The sequence below is a fragment of the Pyrgilauda ruficollis genome, unplaced genomic scaffold (assembly GCF_017590135.1).
Source record: "Pyrgilauda ruficollis isolate IOZ18807 unplaced genomic scaffold, ASM1759013v1 scaffold30, whole genome shotgun sequence".
Lineage (NCBI taxonomy): Eukaryota > Metazoa > Chordata > Aves > Passeriformes > Passeridae > Pyrgilauda > Pyrgilauda ruficollis.
In genome coordinates, this window is record NW_024524378.1 from 8,052,424 (window position 1) to 8,076,123 (window position 23,700).

Here is a 23,700-nt window from a genome sequence, read left to right on the forward strand (position 1 = left end):
ATTTCCATCAGCATTTTAGATGGCAATTTTTTCCTGCCAGCGTGAAGAAAGCCAGTATATAGCATGCATTAAATCCAGAGCTTTCCTTGCTTCTGGCCCTTGTGTGTTCTTCCTGTTGTCTGCAGAGCTCTGCTTCAAGAAACAAAAGTTTACAATGGAACAGCACAAGGAGTCATAAGCTGCCCCTTTACCATTAACTCCTGATTTTGTGATGTTTTGGTTAATTTTGATTCCCATCATTCCTGTATACGGAAAGCCCCTCATTTTTATGTGGAGTTGTGTCCTCCCTGTTTGTTCCTTTGCTTTGCCCTTTGGCAGGCGAGACACCCTAAAATAATCTGACGGACAGAAACACAATTGCTTTTACAAGCACAACACTTGATTATATATTTGTTTTGAAAACAGTTTCCAGAGCCTAGAGTATGTCAGCAAAAGCCAAAGAAAGAGTGTTGATGTTGTTACAAGGTCAGCTCTTCAGAGACAGTAGGCAGCAGTGTTGGCACTCTGACAAATTATCACCATGGCAAAGATGGCAGCTCCCAGGCAGTGATTCAGCTGCTTTGACAATACCAAGGCTCCAGCTAAATGTGAAGATAAATTACTCACACTCCCTCGCACACACACACTCACATGCACTCTACCTTGGGAGTTTCTTAATGTCTTTTTTATCCTTTTTTAATGAAGTTGCAGGGTTCAAGGAAAAATAGAAGCCATGTGCTTAAGCCTGACAGACCACAGTGAAAGTTCTTTCTCCTCATACACATATATTCTGTACATATATACACCCACCTACACAGACACCTCCTATTGACAGGATACTATTATAAACAAGCTTTTCCTTAAGCAGTTGAAACAGTGAGTTGTGATTCTCAAAAGACTTCCTTCCTCTGTAGATAATTTCCATCTTCCCCTCTCATTCATGTAAGGGCTTTTGCACCTTTGTTTGTGGGGGGACAGGCTGCAGCAGCCTTCCCGGGCAAGAGACAGCATGCACAGTGGCTACACACACGGGGATGGTTCAGTTCCCAGAGCCAGCATCTAACTGCTCAGTCCTGCTCCTCTTTTGCTCTCTGGGGAACATATTTTGGCTTCTCCTCTGTGCTCAGCTGCCAACATTTTTATGACAGTAATAGCTGCTGCGTAATTCTGTAAGTATTTTATACATACCTTGTCCTCTTGCTGGTACACAATGAATACTTGCGTCTCTAGTGCTGGCAGTGCCATACTCCTGTACTTCACATGGCATCAGAAAACTTACTGATGGAGGGAGATGTTTAGAGGCTTTGCATAAATTGCAAGTCCTCTTAAGAACTACAATTACAGGCAGGTTTTTGGAAGCTGCTCTGAAAAAATGTACGAATTTCACTTGGGCTTTTTTATTGGGGTATTTTGTTTTAAAGTCATTGCTTTTGTTTAATTTTGTGGATGTGGGAGGACAATTTAAAATTTTCAGGAATGAAAAAACAGTTTGAGTTAAACCTCGAGTTAAAAACAGTTTGAGTTATACCTCGAGTAAAGCCTGCAGACTTATTAGGAGACATTGCCAGCACTATCTGCTCTGAAAAGACCTTTTCCAGGCTGGAAAAAAGCTGTAAAATTCACTTTGCTATACAAGGTGCTTTGTTCTTAGTCTTGATATTAAAAAAAAAGCTTTTGTATCTATGTGTGCCCTGCAGCCTTGTCCTCGCTCCATGTTAGGGCAAGAATGGGGTGTGCATCAGCTGCCTCCTCTGCCTTGGCCTGCACCCAGCAGCTTGTAGCTGTTCCAGAGGAAAGGAAAGGAAACCCAGCACAGGGAGATCCCACGCACCCTCACCAAGCCCCAGCTGAGACCATGTGGGGAGGATTCAAGCCTTGATTTACCATCCAAGATGTGCTCCAATGGCGAAAATATTTCAGCATTTCTGTGTGAGCAGGTTTTTCCCCAGGAAAGGTACAGGGTGGCTGCTGAAATGTAAGGGAGTGCAAGTCCAGAACCAGGACAATGCTGCAACTACTGGGGTGATGGGTAAGTCCACACCTCCCAAGCACACATGGCACAGTGGAGGCTCTGCTTCTTCCCTGCTCAGAGAAGTTTACCCAAAGAACAATTCTGTCTTTGAAGCATGACATGACCCAACTAATCAGCCTCCAGGGCAATGTGGATCCCCACTGCTCTCTCCCCACTGGTAGCCCTTAGACTGCAGTGGGTACACGGTGTGAAGCAGGAGAATGCAGACATCTGGCTGCTTATAAAACAGCAGCAGCATTAATACGGTTTTCCTAGCAATTGCTAATTCTAGGAAGTCTTCTCATTTTCCTATGAAGAGCCATTATGAGGAGAACATCAAAAAATACTCAGAAGTGTTTAGAAACATAAGGATTTCTTTCTGGAAGTACTGGGGTCCTGGAATGGTTCAGAACTCTCAAGAACAAATCACTGCCTAATGATGATAAGCATCTCTGTGATCTTATGCATCTGACACTGAAAGCTGGAATTTTGCACTAAGTCCTTCTGCACCAACACAGCTTTAGTATGTGCATGTCTCCATCCTTCATAATCAGAGGTCACGCAGCCATGCACTCACTGCCCTATTGCCACTTTATCCTTTGTTGGTTTTGGTGCTTCTGAACAGAACAGGCTGCAGACAAGCACATCACAGCTGAATGCTGTGCCAGTCTGCCTACCTTCTCCCCTCCGTCCTCAGGATGCCTTTCCAGCAAGACCTGGACTTCTCTGGATCAGCCAGTGTGGGTTGCAGGAAGGTCTCAGTTTGCTCAGGCTGAAGCAGCACAGGAAGACGGGCAGAAAGCCAAGTCCGCTGCAGAACTTGGCTGTTTTTCCAAAGGAGAGATTATCACATTTTTTTCCCCTTTCAAGAAGATACTTGTCAAGGGAGTATTAGTGGAAAATGGAAAGACAGAGCTGTGTTCCTTTGCCTGTGATCAGGTATGATTACAGACAGAGAAGATAAATGTACTTTCAGTGAGTGCAAGGGCCACTGTCAAAGCCACAGGAAAGGTGGAAGCATTCTCCCATTAGGGGAATACATAAAAGGCAGGAGAGAAAAGTAAGCCAGGCAGTGTTTTCAAAATGAGAACGTACATATGGATGCAGGAGCCTAATTTTAATCACCCACGTATGAAATGTTTGGCCCAGCTCCCAATCTTTTCTGAGCAGGAACAGTTGTGTAGGATTCCCTTTCCTGGCAGGTGTGCAGGTTGTTCCCTCTCTCTGCAGAGGGGTTCAAATAAACACTCCTGACTCTTCTCGAGGGGAAAAGAGATGCAATAAGGAGAAGCTGCCTGTGCAGCAGAGCACTGGCTCCTCTCTGGCAGCGAGAACAGACATCAATTAGGATTCGTGGCCTGCTGGCAGGTGGATTCCCCTCCCACCACCATCGCTGCTCCACAGGCAGGTGCCAGGTCTGGAGGAAGCCTCATTTCCCGTCACCCACACGCACACGGATGCCGGTAATACTCCTTTATCAGGGTGGGAAGCAATCACTAACTCCTTGAGCAGGGGGAGAGTCTCTGAAAGGAGGGACTTCTTCCTTGCTAGGGGTGCCATATGCTGCCTTTTACTTCAGAAAACTGTAAATGCACAAAAAAAAGGACTCTCCCTTTTTTTTTTTTTTTTAAACCTGATACCCATTTATCCCAGACACGCTGTTCAACACACGCTGTTTACAAGCAACAACGCTAGGCCTCTGTTATTATTCTTACAGGTCTTGGGGCTTAAAATGAAAACCATCCACATCTAATGAGGGGAAAAGATACTACAAATAACTACAAATTACATTGCCCAGATGCAGAGCTTCTCCTTTTGTTACCGTTAGGCATCAGTCTGAAGATCAGCAGAAACATGTTTGCTAAAAATTGATAATCACTGACTTCCTGTTTTATTTTTAATACATGCTTTGCAGATTGTCTTACCCATTCGAGGAAATGATAGCTCTCATTTCATTGCTGCTGACACTGTTCTGCTGCCTCACAGGAAAGAAAATCAAGGAAAATAAGAGCAGTCTCACAAGGAGGTTAAGATGCATGTTTGCTTACCCAGGAGTACTGGACAAGAGGGCCGAGTATTGACCAGCAACATCATGCAAGCCCATTCATAATCCAGCTGCTGGAAAACCAAGTGTCATAAATATTTCATTGATTTTCAGGAACCTAAAGCATGAGCAATGCTACTGACATTCAGAGACCTGGGAGGAGGGGAGAGGGAAATGCAAGAAAGGTTTTTTTCACCACTAGCTGTGAGTAGCTCGTCCCACCTCTGCTTAGAGATTTAAGGCCCAGTCACAGCAATACCATTAAAATCTCGGATAAAAATATTCCTTTCAAAAAATTAGAACTCCCTAACATAATGGGAGCCAAAATCAAAGCAAACGGACACAAAAGCAACTCCACAATAAAAATCTGAAAATGCTTATAGATCCTGAAAGCAAAACACACCTGACTATATACTGTGAGTCACAAATCACAGCCAGCAGCAGAAAGTATTTCAACACTACTGGTTTTGGAGCTTGGACTCAGCTCTACTTAAAATTTTATAGGGAAAAAACAATTTCAGTAATTCCCCTTTGTAAAATATAAATTTCCACAGGCAGGCAAGTCTTGGGTTAACCAGCTCCAGGACTTCAGATCCTGCCTCAGTGAGAACATTTTCAGAGATGAGATACAAAGGAACATTAAATAACTCTTCCCTTGCAAGCTAAAAATAAAACACGTGAATTCCTGCTTCCTTTCAAGACACTAAAACAAGCCTTCAAACAGTTACTTGAAACAGTGTCTCACTGGTTTGTGCTACAACTCATCCTTCGCTTCAATTTATTTTCTGTCAGTCCTTGGCAATTTGTACAGGAAGTTCAAAAAATGACTGGTGTGGGTATTGGCCACCTATGGAAAACACTGCCCCTCTCAACTCAACAGATAACTCCTGCTGTGCTTGTTGTATTAGTGGATGCAGAAAGTACATCCAGTTCCCCATCACAGGCACATGCTTTGCCAGTGTCCCAGCATCTAGCACAGGCAAGGTTCCCCTCCCTCCACACCATGCCCACTGCCCTCCACACACACCCTGCATGGGAGTTGGTAGGTGATCTGACACATCCCTCATCCAAAATGACAGGGGGCATTTTAGTGTCCAGAGCTGGACACTGACCTGTGCACCAGCCCCTTAACCTACACCAGGTATGTCTCTCCCCACCACTAAAATCTTACTTTATGCAAAATGGTGGTATGAAGCCTTTTCCAGCATGCCAGTGCAGCTGAGAGTGGATTCTTTGTGCTGAAATACTGCAAGGGTGTCTCCTGATTGCCTGCATCGATTGGAGGAGCATCTGCCTGCAGAGCCCAGGGCGCTGAGGAGAGCTGGAGCCAGCTGTGGGTCTGCCCTGGCTTACTGCTGCCAAGCCAGCAGGGTCCAGCCAGGAGCAAAGCGCTCTGAAATCCCAGCTAGGAGATCTCCTCCGTGCATGGCGGGAGTGAGGAGAGGGTCAAGGCAAGGCAAGAGCTGTGGCACACCAAACCCAGAGCAGGACAGAGGAACAGCCAGGCCACCAGGCAGCCCTGGCAGCCACAGCCCTACAAGGACAGATCCAGCTCCCAGGCAGCCGACCTACCGAGCAGCAGATTTATGAGGAGGTGGAGGTCTGTGTGTGTGCTCCCAGCAGATAAACCCTGGTACCCTCCTGATTCATAGGCAGGCTAGTAAGAAGCTTTCCAAGGCTGAACATCGGTCAGAAATGATTTTCCTTAATCACCTATTTATTTTGTCCTTTAAAAGTATGCTGTCAAGAGAAAAGGCTGCATTACAAAAACACCTTATCTGTGTTTTTCAAAGATGTCATATTACTTAAGGGACTGGTAAATTTAGCTTTGCACACTGAATATTCAACTGACCTGGTCCATTTAATCTGTAAGACCATTCAAGCATATACAAGGCTGTGCTAGAGCCCCAAATCCTAGCCTATGAAAAAAAGCCTTAAAGTTGATGTTAAAAATGAGAAAATAATTTATTTTAATTTTCAATTGGTTAGTGAATGAGGGTACTAAATAAATATCTTCTAATTCAAGGAAACTGAGGACAAAACATGACATTTAGGAAGGGCATTTGAGCACTTCTTTACTAGCACAGTTAATTACCTGAAGAGAGTAAAGCACATACCCGTGTATTTACAAGCTCATTGGTGAGAACAAAACAAAAATACTATAACACCATGGGTACCCCTAGTGCTACAGAAGAATTCAGTAATGGCTGGATAAAATCAAGAACTACTTTGCCATTTTTAAGGACACAGGCAAACACATTTTAATACTTTTTAAAAACTTTTTTTAAATACTTTTTTTCTGCTAGTTGGCAGGAGTGTCTCACAGTCTTCACAGTAAACTAGGTTTCTCTCCAAAGCATTTATCTGCTAGCAATTTTGTATGTTCAGTGGTGTCTAGTCTGGGGCTAGAGGTACACCAGGAAAGAATTAAATTATGGGAGAAATAGTCTAAGATTTAGTTAGATCTATCTAAGATGCATTAAGTTTCAAAAAAAACCTGAAAACCAAATGCAGTACCAAGTACTTTAGTCTTCAAGAGTTATTAACTCTTTTCTAAAGAAGATGGGAGTTTCACACAAGCCCCCTCCCCAACATTACCCATCTTCTAAACAGTAACTTGGATAAATCTCGTGGGGATAGCAGCAGAAACAACACTATTTCCATCTTAATCATTACAATATACGTAGATTTTTCCAGTCTGAACTCTCACTCTCTGAGTAGTGGTGGTGGTTGGGTGTATTCCCTCCTTGCATTTGGCTTTAATAGCAATTAAGTGGATTGGGTAATGACTCCAAAGCCATTAAAAATGAAATGCTCGGGACGCCAACAGGGCTTAGTGGTCACTAACTCCGTAACAAGGAAAGCAACTACAACACTTAAAGCACATGATTAACAGTGGTCAGAGATCAGCCACATGAAACTATGAAAGAGTTTCTTACTGTTTGGGAAGGTCCAGCAATTCCCTGAAGGTAATTCAGACCTTCAAAAAAAAAGCAGCTTGTGCAATTCCTTGATGACTCTCAGGTTCAGAACACTGAAGCACAAGTGGGGACACCTGGTGAACGGATTACCAGCTGTAGTTGGCAGAGACAAAACTTAGCAAGAGAATCCTCCCATTCAAGGGCATGGGGTAAAATGGAGAAACAAGTCCCTTCCCTCTAGACCCTCCATTTAACACAAACAAACAAGGGCCAGAAATAACATCCCAGAGGGAATGTATTTTTTTTCTTTTTGGACTATATTTTTATTGAAATTGGAACACACTGGTTTACATCCTAGGACCCCACAGGACTTTTCCTACAGATACTATTACTTTTTAAAACCACTGAAGTGGGCTGTTGTGCAGTGTCCAGATCCCTCACTATCAAGTAACTCATATGGCCACACACCATAGTCAGAGAATGCAGATTCAAGGTTTCCTTCAGAGACAATGCCACCAGAGAGAGATTTTGAGTTTTAATCTTCTTTCTGACAACTATAAACGACAGAAAAATTAAGTAGGTGGTTAACATCCATGTTCAGGTGCCTGATCTCACAGGAAAAGGAGCTATCTTGTAGAAGCAGCAACTGAACTGTTCCACAGACGTGCGGAGTGGCTGGGGTTGACAAGGACCTCTGGAGGTCATCTGCTCCCACCCCCTGCTCCAACAGGGCCACTCAGAGCTGCTTGCCCAGGACTACTGATGTCCTACCCAGGAACTTCTCAGTTCTTTCTAGCATGATAGTACTACATTTATAGCATCATTCTCAGGGTAAATTTTAAAAGCATGGAATTTGTAAATGGTGGAACAATAGCAACATTAAAGAAGAACTAAAATGCTCTTAAAAGTTTAGTTTTTAAGCAAAACAGATGCTTCACAGTGCCACAGTTCAGCTATATGTCCCTGCACAGATGCAACAAAAAGCTGAAATGCTAATTTTCTGATTTGAAAAAAATTGTGTTGTTGAAGTTAAGTAACAGCTGAACCACAGAGAACCCAGGAAACAGGGCAGTCTATTTAGAGCATTAACGACATTTTGTTTACTGCTTAGGATGAATTCATCATGCAAACAGTCCAAAGTGAGATCCTGGCAGGCTCTGAACGTGCTCAGAGAGGCTGAGGCCAGAGACATTCTACATCCATATTAGGCTGTGGATCAAGTCCTGAGCTGAATACAACAGTTCTGCTCTGCCTGAGAATTTAAAAGCCCAATGATGGCAAATTAAACACAGAATAACCATTATCCAAAAAACTTATTTGATCACACTATGGGCATGTTAACTATAGAAACATGAAACTATGAACACTGAACTGGAAACCAAAGCTCCCACATCACCAGACTGAAGGAGGATGAGCAGAAGGATTCTTGTGCTCAAGGAAAATGAAAATATTTGCAAATTAAACTAGAAACTTTACTCTAAAGCATGAATCTCATATATATGTCATATCAAATTTTTGATTTATGCCAAGGAAACTACAGAAGTAGCCTGCTTACTCAGCACAGAATTTATTTCTAAGAAAAGAAATAAATCTACCTCCCTAAAAATGTCACAATGTTTATTGTTATGATTAAACTGCAGAGTGCTCAGCAGTTTTAGCTGGCCTATGCACCAGTGATAGGCCAGCAGTGAATTTTTCTTTCCTTAAGCCTTTGGATATCGTGGGCAACACAGAACTACATAATGGTTTGTGTTGGAAAAGGCCCGAAAGATCATGCAGTTCAAACCCCCTGGCCATGGGCAGGGACAGCTTCCACTAGACCAGGTTGCTCACAGCCCCTTCCAACCTGCCCTTGAGCACTGCCAGGGATGGGGGCATCTGCAACTTCTCCGGGAAACCCATTCCAGTGCCTCACCACCCCTACAGTAAAGAACTTCTTAATATCTAATCTAAAACTACACTCTTTCAATTTAAGGCCATTCCCCCTTGTCCTATGCCTACATGCCCCCTGCAAAAAGTGTCACTCTCTCCAGCTCACTTGCAGGTCACCTTTAGGTGACCAGAAGGCTGCTCCAAGATCTCCCTGAGTCTTCTCCAGGCTGAAGAACACCAACTCTCTCAGCCTTTCTTCATATGAGAGGTGCTCCATCCCTGTGATCATCAGTGAAACAGGTGCAAAGAGGACGGGCACTTCTACTACATTTAAGTTTCCTGCAATGCCCATTATTATGGTATTTGAAAACAACAATTTGGGCAACCAGAAAACAGATCTTCACGTTACAGTTAGAAATGGATACAAAGTTTGGGCACTTAATTTTAACAGTCTGTGTGGAACGAATTGTATGCTTAGTGTTTCCTTCACAGCCATGACTCAGGAAAACTGCTCTGAAAAGGAATGAAAGCTGTGCAGTGCTGGTTCTTCAGTTCACCACCTGACTGTGATTTCTCCCACGTCTACATACAAGCACATCCTGACACAATTTAGATCTACTGGAACTGATGCTGACAAGCCCTGGAAGCTCAGTCTCCTTCCAAAACCAAATTTTTCCCATTTGGATTGTTTAGCTGTTTGCACACATGAATCAGTAATATCTGGGAACTCCAAGACAGCAGAGCTATGTGTTGCTACCCAATCCACAATAATATCACCATGTTATGTACATTGAGGTACCAGTAAAAGGTACCAATAAAAATACTTCTTTGTCAACAGAGAAAACAGAACGTCAGATATAGAGGAATTTGGAAAAAAAAAAACCCCTTAATGCCAGAATTTAGGGCTTCAGTAATTTACTGCAGCACACCGAGTAGACTGCTGGGCCCAGGAGACAAACTTTATTGTAGACAATGTAAAGATTTCCCCACAAATATTTTCATGGCTTTTGAAAGCAAATGCATAATGTGTCTTGAAAAACCCTGTAGACAGAAAGATCCTACCCAGCAGAAGAAAAGCAGTCATGCTGGGCTCTGGCTTTTCCCAGGGCAGATTTGTTCCAACTTAACTCCGGAGCTGTTAGGGGGGCAGGTTGCCCAGAGTTATTCAATAACCTATTACAGCGTTCAACAGGGTTCATAACCACGTCTTGTAGCACAATGGAGAGTGACAGCAACCAAACCACAGATTCTTCTTTATTTGGTCCCATTTCCCTGATAAGAATATGTCTATATTAGTAAGTAGCACTGGGCAAGGACGTGCTCCTGAGAGTGGGAGCTGTTGCCTGCACTGCTACAACACTACAGCATCCCTGGCATGATTTTGGGCCTCCTTCCTCCAGAGGGCTCCTGGGCAGAGTTTGGGAGTTTGCAGAGTCCAGAGACATTTCCAGCAGGCTGTTTGCTTGTGGCCACCCAGTCTAGAGACTGAGTTCAGCAGTATGAACATGTGCTGTGCCATCCCACTTTGTCCTGGTGCCAGAAGCAAACCTCTGGTGTGTTTACTAGAATAGGGTGTCAGTCAGTGAGTTATTTAGTATGTTGAGGTCTCCACCTCTTCAGCTAGATATATGAATCTGGATGCCAGAGCTTTTTCCAAAATGATGTAAAAATGACATGTTGCTTAAAAAGCTCATTTCCAAATCAGCTTTTCCCCTCTGAAATACTAATAATAATGGTAATCAGACCAGCTGATTTATCTGAAAGAACTGCAGCTTTCCTTGAAGTCTTTAATACATGTTGTCCATAGCCATAAGTGAGAATCCTGACATGTTGCTCAGACTTAAAGCTACTTTTACAGACATTATGTCCTTTATACTCACTGTTCTGTGCTATTTTTTTAAATGAGCTGAACACTCAGGTGCTCTCAGAAACCAGAATCTAACCCAATTAAGGCAAAATCTGGCCTTCTTCTCTAGCAATGATCATATGCTTGGAGCAAGAAACAAAGGCAGAAATCACCCCTGTCCAAGAAATTGCCATGCTCTGGGATATATACAAACAAAAGTGTTTGGCAAGCCAAAGCAATGCATAAACAAAACTCATGTAGGCTGCTTTGCGTCATAAAAAGTAAACTTCAGTTTTAATAGCTTCTCTAAGAATCAGTATTTTACATTCGAGTATTCTTAATTCCAAACAGAGGTTATCAAATGAAAAGGCGTGGTAGTAAGGTAGGACACATCCTAGGAGAGTATGAAAACAAAGATGCTCTAAAAAAATACTAGCTTCTGTTCCTGAGTGTAGAAGGACTGAAAGTACCTTTTAGCTAGAAAGACAAACTTCAAACAACACATTTTTTAAAGTAGTTTTGATACATGCTGTGCTGCCTATTAACTGATGACATACACCATGGCACTTTTTATGAATGAGATGTATCTCATTTCTTCATGCAGCGCTATAGTTTTTTCTGTTCTCCTGCATAAGGTGCAAATTCCTGGGATGAGGAGCACATCTCATGGTATCATATAGCCTGAGAACTATGTACTTTATCAGAGAGAGAGAGAGAGAGAGAGAGAGTTTTAGTTCCTTTATCATGCAGCCAGAGGCAAGTTTCATCTCCAAAGTTATGTTTACTGTCAGTAGAGTGAGTCTATTCAGCTGACATCCCAACTCCACTTCCCAGCTGATAATCTGAATGGTTTTGTTGTTTAAAGGCCACTTGATTAATATAACTGGAGAGTAACCGTCACAGAGTTTTACTTTCAGTCGCACAGCCAAGATTTTAAATCTTTTTGGACCTAAGACTTTTTTTCCCCCTTTCTTTCAAGCCTTTTTCTCTGAACCCATTTGTAGATGGAAACCTGAATTCTGTTTGCTAACAAAATCACAGAATCATAGAATGGTTTGGGTTGGAAGGGACATTAAAGACCATCTAGTTTCAACTCCTCTGCCAAAGGCAGGAACACCTTCCGCTATACCAGGTTGCTCAGAGTCCCATCCAACCTGGCCTTGAATACTTCCCAGGATGGGATGTACAGCCCCTCTGGACAACCTGTTCCAGGGCTTCACCATCTATGTATTTCTTCCATGTATCTAACCAAAATTTCCCCTTTTTTAATTTGTACCTCTTAGTCCTTGTCCTTCACTACAGCTCCTGATGCAGAGCCCCTCTCCAGCCTCCCTGTAGGCCCCCTTCAGGTACTGGAAGGCTGCTGTGAGGCCTCCATGCAACCTTCTCTTCCCTGGGCTGAACAGCTCCAGATTTGTCAGCCTGTCTTCATAGAGGAGGTGCTGCAGCTCCCTCACCAACTTTGTGGCCCCCCTCTGGACTCACTCCAACAAAATGCCGTGGTCAGGCTCTGGTCAGAGCACCTGGGAAGGGACAGGACACAAGAGAAAAAACCCTGCTTGTGCTCTGCTCTCCCACTGCCCTCCGTGGCCCCCAGCAAACACCCAGCTGCTACTTCTCATCACAGACATGAAGATTTGTGTCTCTGCTGCTCCTTTTGCAAAGGAGTTGCCTATACACTGCATTGTACTTCGGAATCAAAGAGAATATTGTGAGTCTCTGTTATACCAACAGCTACGTCAGTTTTAGGGTAAGTGCTGGCAACCTCAGCACCATACAAGCAGAGATGATGACGACTCTGGCACCCAGCCTGGCCTGCACAGCAGTTATTTCTGTGCACACGAAACCACTTGCAACAGCAATATAAACTCACAGTTGCTCGTATATGCACATCAGCTCATGCTGTTCAGCACCCTTCCTTTCTGTAACATGAAGTTAACAATTTTTCCTGCATTATTATGTGGGAAATATGTTTATCCATGGAATTTACCAGTTACTCTCCTGTCTTAATAGAAATATTTTTGTTTAAGCAGCTGGTAATCCATTTATTCAGGTAGGATTTAAACTGAAATAAAGACTGAGTTCAGCACAGCTTTCTGAACCCCTTAATACATTGCTATACCAAGGCCTGTGGGTCACAACACAAATTAGAGTATGCAAAACTAATGGTTTCCCTGAAGATGTCAGAAAGGCAACCTTTGCCTGAAATAAATTGCTGGGGTGCAGGATGTCTTCTTTTCACTTGTTTCCAAACATGTATTCCTCTGTACTGGGAAAATCTGCCTCACATTAATAAAAGGCTCTTTAATGAACCACTCAACTATGGTATTTTTAGTTGTTCAGTTGATGAGTTTTATAACTTTGGAAAATGTTTGCAGAGTGGAGTCACTGAGATATACTCATACCCTCTCCATGCTCCTTATGCCTTGGCCAGGACATTTCTCATTGAGCAGTCAAAAACATGGGGTCCAGTGAAGCGAAATGCATGACAAGCAAACACAAAAAATCTTATGAAGGAGATCAGAAAAAAATCCCAAAGCCTTGTTATTACAGACAACTTAGGGGAGGACCTGTTGATTTATGCATCTCTTTGAGATGCTATGACTCCCACTTGCCAGAATTTTGTTTGTATTTTCATCAGGTACAAGTTGAGTTTGTAAAAAACATGATTTCCTGCAAACTTCACTTACTATTTATCCTTAAGCCATTACTACCAGAGAGGAACCTGGAGCAGGAGCAGTGAGTCTGAAAATAAGAAGGACTATATACAGATGATCTTCTGAGGGGAAAGTGATCTCACAGTATTATAAATTGCAAAGTTATTTTCCATCATAAAGAACTTATTTAGGCAGACCTAAGAGGATTGGAGGATCAATAGAGAAATGTATCCCGAAGTATCACGCAGCTTGGTCAGAAATATTAACTCTTTGCTAACCCAACCATGCTACATTCACACTGATCTCAAACAAATCTACTCATGTGAATAAAATACAGTAAGCATGGGGCATTTACTAAGTAGGAAATAACATTCATCTGACCACACTGAACAAAACAGACATTGAATCAAAAGGCCCTTTCTGAAGAAAAAGGAGACTGCTAAAAGAGAACAGCAACAACAAAAAAATGCAGAGCTGAACAGAGGTGCAATCCTAACATCAAACACACTAATGACAGCAGGATTATTTTCTACTCAGTACTGGCCAATGTGCCATAACAAAAGTTTTGAAATGTTCACATAATAATCTTCCTTCTGTTTGTCTTCTTCTGACATCTGTTCAGCTAAGGGCTGGAAGTATGGTAAAACCCAGGAGTTTTGAAAAGCAGTGCTTCATAAACTAAAATGGAAATGAACTTAGAATGTAAGCCACTCTCTTTCCCCTGAGACAGTGCTGTCCAAGAACAAGTAGCGTTCCTCTCCCACCCCCCGCCTGTCCTACCAGAATGCTGCCAGAAGAGTAGATGTCATGCATACTTCATGTGAGAAAGATGGGATCCTCTATCAGTGCTTTGGGATCCTCTGTCAAGGCTGTTTTGAATGCTAAACACTGTAATTACTACAAAGAAACTGGAGGTTCTGTCTCCTTTACTCCACAAACCACACTATATTGCAGAATTATTCCTGAGGAATTTAGGAACAAGAATGCTATGTGTTTTTTTTGCTTTAGCAGCCTCAGTGTTTAAGAGATTGGAGATACCAAAGTTCAGGCTGCCCATGAAGCTGCAGCTTTGCCCTCAGTGTGTGCAAGACTTAGGGGTACAGCATTTGACTTCTCAGTACAAACCTGTGTACCCAAACCCATGTGAAGACAAATGCAGCAGAAACCTTGACAACTGCTCAAGGACCAAGGAACAACTTGGGTGCCACGAGCACACTGGGAGATTCCCCAGCACCTGCAGAGAGACTGGTTCAACAAGGATCTTCCTCTGCAGCCGGTTCTTAACATGTATATGCTGCTCTGGATTTATTTTCCCCTGAGGGCTACTGTATAGGCCAAACGGGCAGATTTCCACAGGGACAAATAAGTGAAGTACTACTCATGCAAAGGTCATGTGTTCTACTGAAGTTTACATCCTTGTTCCAGTGTACAAGAACACTAAAGTACACCAAAGAAAACAACCCAAGGTTTTCTTTAAATGTGAAGAAACCCAACTTATTTTTATGCCAATCTTGTTCTCAGTCTTACTGAATCACTTTTGCTGAAATATTCCAAAAATACTCAGGCTAAGGAGAACAGCTGGCTAGAAAAAATTCAGTTCAGACATTAAAAGTTTTACAAATACTCTGAAAAACTTTAAGGTACTATAACGGGAACTGCTTGGTAACTTTCCTAATTGGTGGTGCTACCAATCTATTACATAGTCAGGAATTTATATATTTTATTTATCATGGACTACCCTATCAACTACCCTCCACTGAGCTGAAAACAAGCAGTAAAACAAAAGCAGGAGGGTAGCAGAGAGCAGGCAGAGCTGCCAGGTGAACCTGCACAAGCCCAGTAAAATGGTTCTGTGGCCAGTCTGGCCAGTGAGAGACACCGAAGGACAGTTTTTGTGTCTGCCATGGCATTACAAAGCCATACCACACACATGCACATGCACATCATCCTGACAGAGAAGGCTTTCACAACATGAGTAGTCTGTACCTCTCACAAGGTCATGTGCCTGAAACCCACAGCCAGTCAGACTGACGCTTGAATACGAGTGGAGCCGTACAGGCTGTCGAGATAAAATTATCACAGTCATTATTTCAGCAGATTGAAAAGAAACCTGAGATGAAATGTTCAGATTAGCTGCAAGAAATAGGATCCCTAGCCAAGCAACAGGCAATCCTATCAGCATGCTGTAAGGAAAACTCAAGCAGGTTTCACACAAACCAACCTCTGGAGAAAGAGGAACAAAATAGTTCCTTCTTCTGAGGCAGAAAATGAGTATTTCAGAGAGCCATGTGATGACAGCGTGGTCAGGACTGTACCTCAGATCTATCCGTGTGACTACAAAGAGCACTTGGCACTGAAGTCTCCTTTCCAAATTCATTGGACAGACATAAAATGTTTCTGCAGTGACACACATAGGACACAAAAGAGCCACCTAGGAGCTTATTTCTGAATGTACTGTTTACAATTCTCAGAACAACTCCAGTGAAATGAAAACTGGTGAAGCTTTAAGAACGTGACTTTTCTTCTGCTAACTCTCAAATAAAAACCAACAAACAAGTACCTTGTAATATGTTACGACACTTCAGTGCAATTGTGTGAGCTATGACAAAAAGAAAAATCTTTAGAATTTTTAAGTTTCCATTGTAGTAAGTAGTGGGTGTTAAGAGGAATTTGAGTATCTTCAGGCTGGGAAAAACTAGATTTAGGATTGTGATAACCTATTTGATTTCCTGAGGTCATAAAGTTAAGCTGTAGAGTTTTTGCTTCAGGTCAAGAGAACTCCTGACACACCAGAAACTCTACTTCATGATGAATTACAGTCAGATAAAGCTGTCATTTGAGAGATTATAATACCAATGTTCTACTCAATAACTATACTTGTACAGGATGTTGCTTTTATGCCTGTAAGTGGGTTTTTGCACCTCTTACCTTCAGTAATGTGAGATCCTATCTTTGGAGTGCCTGTTACACTAATATGAAATGACACTTCCTTACCAAGGGTTCAAATTTTAGTTGACCTTCCATTCTGCCCTGGACAGGTGAATGAATTGGACTGTCAATTTTGTAATAACGAGTTGAATTTTACTTTTAATAAGATTTCCAGTGCAGATTATTTTTTGAGCCATTCTACCCATCCATTTTTTTTATAGGGTCAAAATAAATGTTGTTCTGGATCATGCATATGACAGCAAAAAACAAGGATAAATTACAAGTACAAGAGTTGATAAATAGGAGACAGAAGATAAGAAATTCACCTTCAATACATAGTTGAACTGTGAGTACTAAGGTCTGGCATTGAAAATAGAACAGGAGAGATACCTGGCAAAGAGAGTAATGTGTGACTGCCATGTAGACTTTCCATGGCCTTCAGAGTTAGAGATGCTCAACATCTCTGAAAAAAGACACAAAGAGCAATATTGCATTTAAAGCCATGGAAAGTTTATGTATGTAATGCACTGTCTCCTAGCATCAATTCTTCTAGAGCATAAACAGGGATATTTCAGAGTGAAAAAAGAATGCATTTATGAATGAACAGATTTGCTTTCTAAAAAGCCATTAGGGCAGAGGACAACAGCTGTCAGAAGAAGGCGGGGAGAGTTCCTTTGCTAATACTCAGGCAGTCTGATCTCTTTTGGGATTTGATCCCATGAGGAGAGCTAAACCACAAAGCCATCTTGGAATACCTTCTTTTTGATCTTTGTCAAAGACCATCTCCCCTCCCTGCCCGACAATCACACCATCCAGTTTATTCAAGAATGCAGCTGGCCAGGTGAAAACAAGAGGGAATGCCTTTCTCTCACCACTCCTCAAGCACAGGGTCTGTGAATGGCACACACCTGCAGCACTTTGGCCTACAGAGGGGTCATGAAAATGGGAGAAAGAGAAGAATCACTGCAGAATGATCTGAAAGCACCAAGCATGAGCCACGTGGGGTATTCACCACACTGGGGCTGAGGATGGCATCACAGCCAAAAGAAATTTGGATTAAATTGTAAAGCTCTCACGGTATCATCCCACTGATGTGATAGTTTTAGCCAAGTTTCACTAGACAAACTCATTTAAATATCCTTGCCATTTTAAATTCTGCTACAGGAATCACAACTGCTGCATTTTCCAGCATGACAAGTAGAATGGATTTAGGCTGGAACCAACTTACTTGTTGCACAGTTTTCTTTCTAGAAAAATGGCAGTTTCTTTTGCCCAAACTTTAGCACTTAAAAAAGAAGACAGTTTAGAAGTGTTTAATCAGTTATCTCCTGCTACTTTTGCCACTTCCTGCAATATTTGGAAAGTCCTGCTCTTTATTTAAAAGCTGAGTTATCAGACGTGGTGAATAATTCCTCAACACATCTATCTGATTTGTTGCCTACATCAACATGGGAAATTAAATGACCCAGACTGTACCTTCGTTCTACTAACGGAGTGGAAAGCTGCTTCAAAACAATTACAGTCTGCAGCTGGTGCTTTCCCTTGCTCTGTTTCCCCTCCAAAGAAGGAGAGCAGAAGCAGAGATGCCAGGGAAGAGTGCATCTCAGCATCCCTGCCCAGTGGTGACAGAATTCTTAATGATAATATTTCTGCTCCAAAAGCAGGAGTCAGACGAGACCCTGTGCTGGAAAGGTCTCCCACTCTACTGGTTTCACCACAAACGTGCACCATCCCAGGAATGTCTCCATGGGCTGTGACTGACAAACCCCAATTTCTCTGCTTTCTCCCCGAGCCATGCAGGTACAAGGCAACTCTGAGTTGGTTTCAGCTTCAGCAGTTGCTAAAATGCTGTGCACCATCACTGGGCACAGTGTGGTGCTAAGCGAACTCTGCAGCTCGTGACTGGCATGGAAGCACATCCCACCAGCCTGGGGAAGGGACAGAGGGCAGCTCATGTTGCTGTCTGCTGACACATGTCCTGTGTCTGAATGGGGAGTGGGGACACTACACCTTCACATAGGCAATTTGAAACAAGATTTCTTGAGGCTTTCTTCCTTTCCCTTTCCTATCCTGTCCTTTATAAGAATGTACGTCTAAAGCCAACCCCAGTGAAGAAGTGATAGCTCAGCTAGATCTATCAGACTTCCATTCATTTGAGAGGTCTGTTTACAATGACCACGGATCCTGACTGTGAAAGTGTCACAGCAGACAAAGTCTTTGACCATGAGCAGTTCTGTAGAAATAAAGAAGGCCCAAGCACACTGTGGATTTCTCTTAAAGACAAAGTTTGTTGAATTTATCTGTACATATACATCTACATATGTGTATATACACATGCAGACATGTGCACTCATAGTCTAGAGCTACCTTAACCTGCAGTCACCCAGACTACTGTATTTGTGCTTTTGCTTTTCAAACCTGTGAAAAGAATGTGAGGATGGAAACTTAAGAAAGCTTCAAAAGCCCACAAACATCCTCAATGAACAGGCTTTCCACATCCTCACATCCAGAGTATTAAAAAAAATTATTTTAATAACTGACTCCTTATAAATGATTAATGTATTGTATTGCATGTAAGTGCTCTTCTGTTTCTAGGAATATCTTGTTGGGTAATATTCTCATTTGTGATTCATTGCATGTTCTTTTATAATTGCAGTGAAACAATGGTTTCTGGGTAAGTGGTTTTAAAAAGTTTGTTGGGTGCTACAGGAGATCAAAGTATAATAAAACTTACATGGAAGCAGAAGTCGTGCATGAATAACAGCAGCAGCTTTAACAAAGGACTGAATAAACACATGTAATTCTGAACAGGATGGACTGAATTTTTCATGCTGTCAATTCATCATGGAAGGCTCCATTCAGATGAAAAGGCTGAGCAGATAAGCCTGCACATATCAGCACAACCCTTTGCTTCAAAAACATACATACACAAGCCTGGGTTCCCATGGGCAGGGAAACTCTCACTGAAAGATGCCAACATAGACCTTTACCTGCAGGGTTGGGATCCTCTGAACAGAGTAAAGGCACGTGTAAAAGCAGCCTCAGCAAATAGCAATGACTAAACCACGCAGTCTTTATTTTAGTGAGCAGAGAGGTGGCCAGAGCAGCTGGGATGACCTCAAGTTCATATCCCAGCACTATCAAGAGGCAGAAAACAACTGCCAAATAAGTCAGATATGACACTTCAAGATCTAGTCACCTGTTATTTTGTTTTAGTGAGGGAAGACATTGAGGCAGTGGCTGGGAATAAAATTTTTCTTTGCTGTCAGAAATAAAAGGAATTATTTTCTGTAAGCATGGAGTAAGTAGAGCACTGAACAACTCGTAACAGCAGATCACCCCCAAATTCAACCAAAATTCCTCACAGCTTCTCCAGAACTTCTACTACTTCCAACACAACCCTGGTGGGGACTCCTGAATCTCACTTATCAGTCCCAAGAAACTAAGACAAAAAAAGGGTTTTCAGCTTAGCCATCTGGATTTGGAAGCAAAATGCTCAGCTGTAGGGCTTCGGCATTTTTGACAGTAAAAGCAAATTGCAAGCGCAGTGATCAGCCAGTGATCAGCAGTCTTTCTGGAATTAGTCACTCTTCCAGACTGAACAGACCACATAGATTAGCTTATTGCTTCCCAAATATCAAATAAAAATAAAATACAAAGAGGACAGCCTAATTCTGACTTAAACAGTGGAGAAAAAGAACACAGAACAAAATGTGTCAAAAGTAAGGGGCCTTTTTTCCAGGAAATGATAGAGTTAGATGTTGTAGATTTGTTCAGAATAAAAGGAGTGCAGCAAATAACATATTCTACCTATATAAAGTTCAGGTTTGAGCAATTGTACTGAAATGCAGTGTTTTGAATGCAATATCCAAGTATCACAATAATCCATTAATACAGAGCTATATGGCTATTATTTTGTCAAAATAAACTACAGAATGGAGAAATCTTAGAGGCCTAAATTGCTCTGGGATTTCTGTATAGCCTCTCTGCAGAAATACTAACCCAAAACATAATGTGAAAAAAGCAGCAACTAAGGACATTCAGACAGAATGTCTTTCTTCATTCCCAGGGGAACAGAAAGCTCCATGACTTGTGTCCAAGTATTTTGAAGTCATCAGCACAAAGGAGTGACAGGTATTAAAGATATCACCTACTTTCCATGATTGCATGAACTGTATCAGATTGAAAAAATAAAACTTTTTTTTCCTCTTGCTATGGTAGTTATTTTCATTCCCCTCAACAGCAATCTAGACTTCTATGGATGCAGTAGGATTTTAAAACCTGAAGTGTGAAAGTCATGAACTGAATTAACACAAAGGGCAAAAAATAATTCAAAAAATGTAGTACATATTTATACAGCAGTTTAACAGGCCATCATAATGATGAAGTCTTTGTAATTGTTTGTGTATATGAAGGGCTTCAGGGGGATGAAAACTGTAGTAAAATTTGACGTGCCTTATAATCCCCGGATGAACTGCAAGGTCCTGCTTGCAGGAATAGTTCCTGCACTAGGAAATGCTGTTCTGTCACTGGGAGAGCTATGCAGGTGAGACTGCCCAGCCATGTCTGAGCTATGGATGCCAGGAGCCCTGCCAGGCCTGTGTGTGTGCCAAGCTGCCACCCCACAGCCTGGGACAGAACCAGGTAGGACCACCCCTACACCCTGCCCTTCCCACTGAGGTAAAGCCAGGAACACCAACAAAACCAGCAAAGTGGTGCATTCAACAGGCTTCTTGGTGTGGACAGCAGAAGGAGCAGGGAATGTGCAAAATGTGCCTGCTGTGCTGCTGGCACCAGGTGGGGACAGGCGAGGCCGGGTCTCAGGAGGCTGTGGGATCGAAGGAAAAGGCTGGCATGTTGCTGTGCTCCTTCCTGCCCTCTCAGGTGTCAGCTCTGACCAGCAGCATCCCTCTCTCCCCGTGTCTGCATGCTGTGGGACTCAGTGTCGCCTGCACTTTCATGCTCTGCTGTTATACAGCACACACAGGGAATGTTTTCTGCTGAGGCAACAGTCAATACAAAGCTACCAGAAAGACCCCAAGCAAAAGCTGCCCAGAACAACAAAAGAGAATTCAGGGTGCACAAAACAAGTCTACACTGTTAACAGTGCTGTGAATAACTTACCAGCCTTTTTCTACCTCCACCCTTTGAGCTTTAGTACCAAAAGGTATTAGGAAGCATTCAAAATGCCTCAGCTTAACTCTAAGAGGCTAAAAATCTTAATAGAAATTGCATATGGAATTCCTTTTCCTTTTTAAGCTTCAGAAATGCATGCTTTGAAATCCCCAGTGCTCTTCCATCAATGTGGAGGTGACTAAATGTAGCAAAGAGCAAAGGTATTACAGGGCAGATTCTTATCTGCTTTTCATTATATTGTATACTTGCTCACATCTGTATCATGAGTTCAAAGCTTGAACACAAACTGTTACTGTCTGACAAAAACTCTGCATTGTGTATCAGAGAACCCAGCCACATTTTCAAAAGCAGTTTTTTTTTTAACCCCAAGAGGAATGTTTTCAGACATAAATTGTATTTCTCCAAGCCACTGCCAATACCCAAGCACACCCCACGAAGACAGGTAACACCACACCCTACCCGTAGAAATGATGCTCCTCCGATCGCTTGCTCTGTTCCCTGCTTCGTCTGCCTCAGAGTGCCCAGATCAGATCCTGCCCCGGAGAAAAAGCAGAGTCAAAGGCTTGTGAGACTTAGAGCCAAGTCCTGGAGCCAGGCTGCAGGAGGATCAAGGAGTACTGGGCTGAAGCAGCATGGATGGGAGATGTATCGAAGTATACTACTGCTCAGTCATCACGCATAGGTAACTGAGAGCATCTCAGTCTGAAACTGCTGGTCACCATCTGGTGATAAAATATGGAGATGCCAAGTGAGTTAAAGCGAGCTTGTGCATACCAGCATATTTTAGTTACACTGCATCATGAAACCCATCATCACCTTCATTCATACTGTGGTGTCTGTCCCAGCATTGCAGTTTCATACAATTTGTGCTAACTTTTTCCCTCCTTAGCTTCAATTACAAGCCAATTTCATCTTTCCATCACATAGACATAAACATAACATTCCAGTTCAAGACACTTCTCATTTGAAAGGAAGTTAAGTGCAAAAGAGAGCAGCTGAGACATACAAAGTCATGCCACTCCTAAAAACAGGCACAGAAGTCAGGCATTGGCATGAATTTGCTAAATGATGCAGAATTAAAGTGTTAAAGGAAAAGACAGGAGTCTGGCCCTTCCCCTGCTTCACAACTCTTCAGCGTGAATTACAGAATCTTAGGACAGCAGCAAGATGAGGCCTAGCTGACCTTTAAAACAATGAATAATTTCCTAACACGGCTAGATGTTTTAAATATATGTAACAGCTTTAAACACCCAAAGTGCTCTCCGTTTAATTATTTTTGCTACATCTGAAATATTTGAGGAAAATATAGATGATATCTCTAATTTGTTAATTACCAGCTGGCTCCTACCATGCATTATTAAGCGACTATGGCAGTGACTAATGCCTCTGACAATACTAAATTACCAACAACACCTTGTGGAGGAATGTGACCTGAGCAGCCTAGAAAGGACTACCCGCAGGTGTTTATTTTCAGATAAAGATGGTTTAGTAACTCAGGCATACAGCAGTACCACAATAATGCCCAAGCCTAGAGGAGGAGGGCTGCACCCCAAACCCCACATGCTGCCCACCCCACGAGCACTGCCATGCCCTGTGGCTGGAGTAACCCAGACACCTGCATCCTGCTCCCTGCTCATGGCACAGATGTGGAGGAGGAAAAGCACACCGGGATTTTCTCTGGAGGTGCTTTGGCTGCAGCCATGGCTCCTCGCTCAGTGGCTTGGGCAGGGGTGTACCTTCCACCCATGTTTGGAACTCCTCCACTTCCAGCCCAGTGGTCCCAAAGGCTTTGAAACAGGGAAGATGGAAGACAAAGGAAATGTCATTGCCCACAGAGGGTCCCTCTGCACAGCTGCAGAACAAGCACTGCCCTTTTCCTCTCACCTTTGAATACAAGTATTTTTTTTTCTTCCTCCTCCCCCCGCTTTTTTTTTTTCCTCTAAGCACTTTCTACCAAATTGATTAAACTAATAATATTACAGCTTGAACAGGAATATACAGATCTCAGTCGTAAGTGTGTGAAATAACATTACTCTCCCTTCCAAATCCTCCTGGAGTGGTTAGGAAATCCAGTCCTCTCTTGTGCATTTGCATGATAAAATTGCTGAACAAACCTATTCTGCTGTAAAGGGAAGGGACGCATTTTCTTCCCTACTCTAAGTAGGTCAATGAAAGCATGATGTTGTGAGGATGAAACTGTTTTCCTCCATCTTCTTTCCCCTAATGGCAGTTTCAAATCATTCAAATTTAGTTACGTTTCTAGTGTGAGCATAATACTGTAAGGGTATTAACAACTGATGTATTGG

The 23,700-nt window shown here is 42.5% G+C and overlaps 1 protein-coding gene across 10 annotated transcripts in view; it reads right to left on the minus strand.

The window, feature by feature from the left end:
* DTNA (dystrobrevin alpha) overlaps positions 1-23,700 on the minus strand; it is a 221,230-nt gene that overhangs the window by 146,768 nt on the left and 50,762 nt on the right. For 3 of the 10 annotated variants that reach the window (XM_041473807.1, XM_041473809.1, XM_041473808.1), the window contains exon 2: positions 21,854-21,927. The exons of 6 other annotated variants lie outside the window; for them this stretch is intronic. The gene's annotated coding sequence lies outside the window, so the exon portion shown is untranslated. Of the gene's footprint in view, positions 1-11,949; positions 11,973-21,853; positions 21,928-23,700 lie in introns of those variants that run through there. One more of the 10 variants, XM_041473812.1, reaches the window with a different exon arrangement.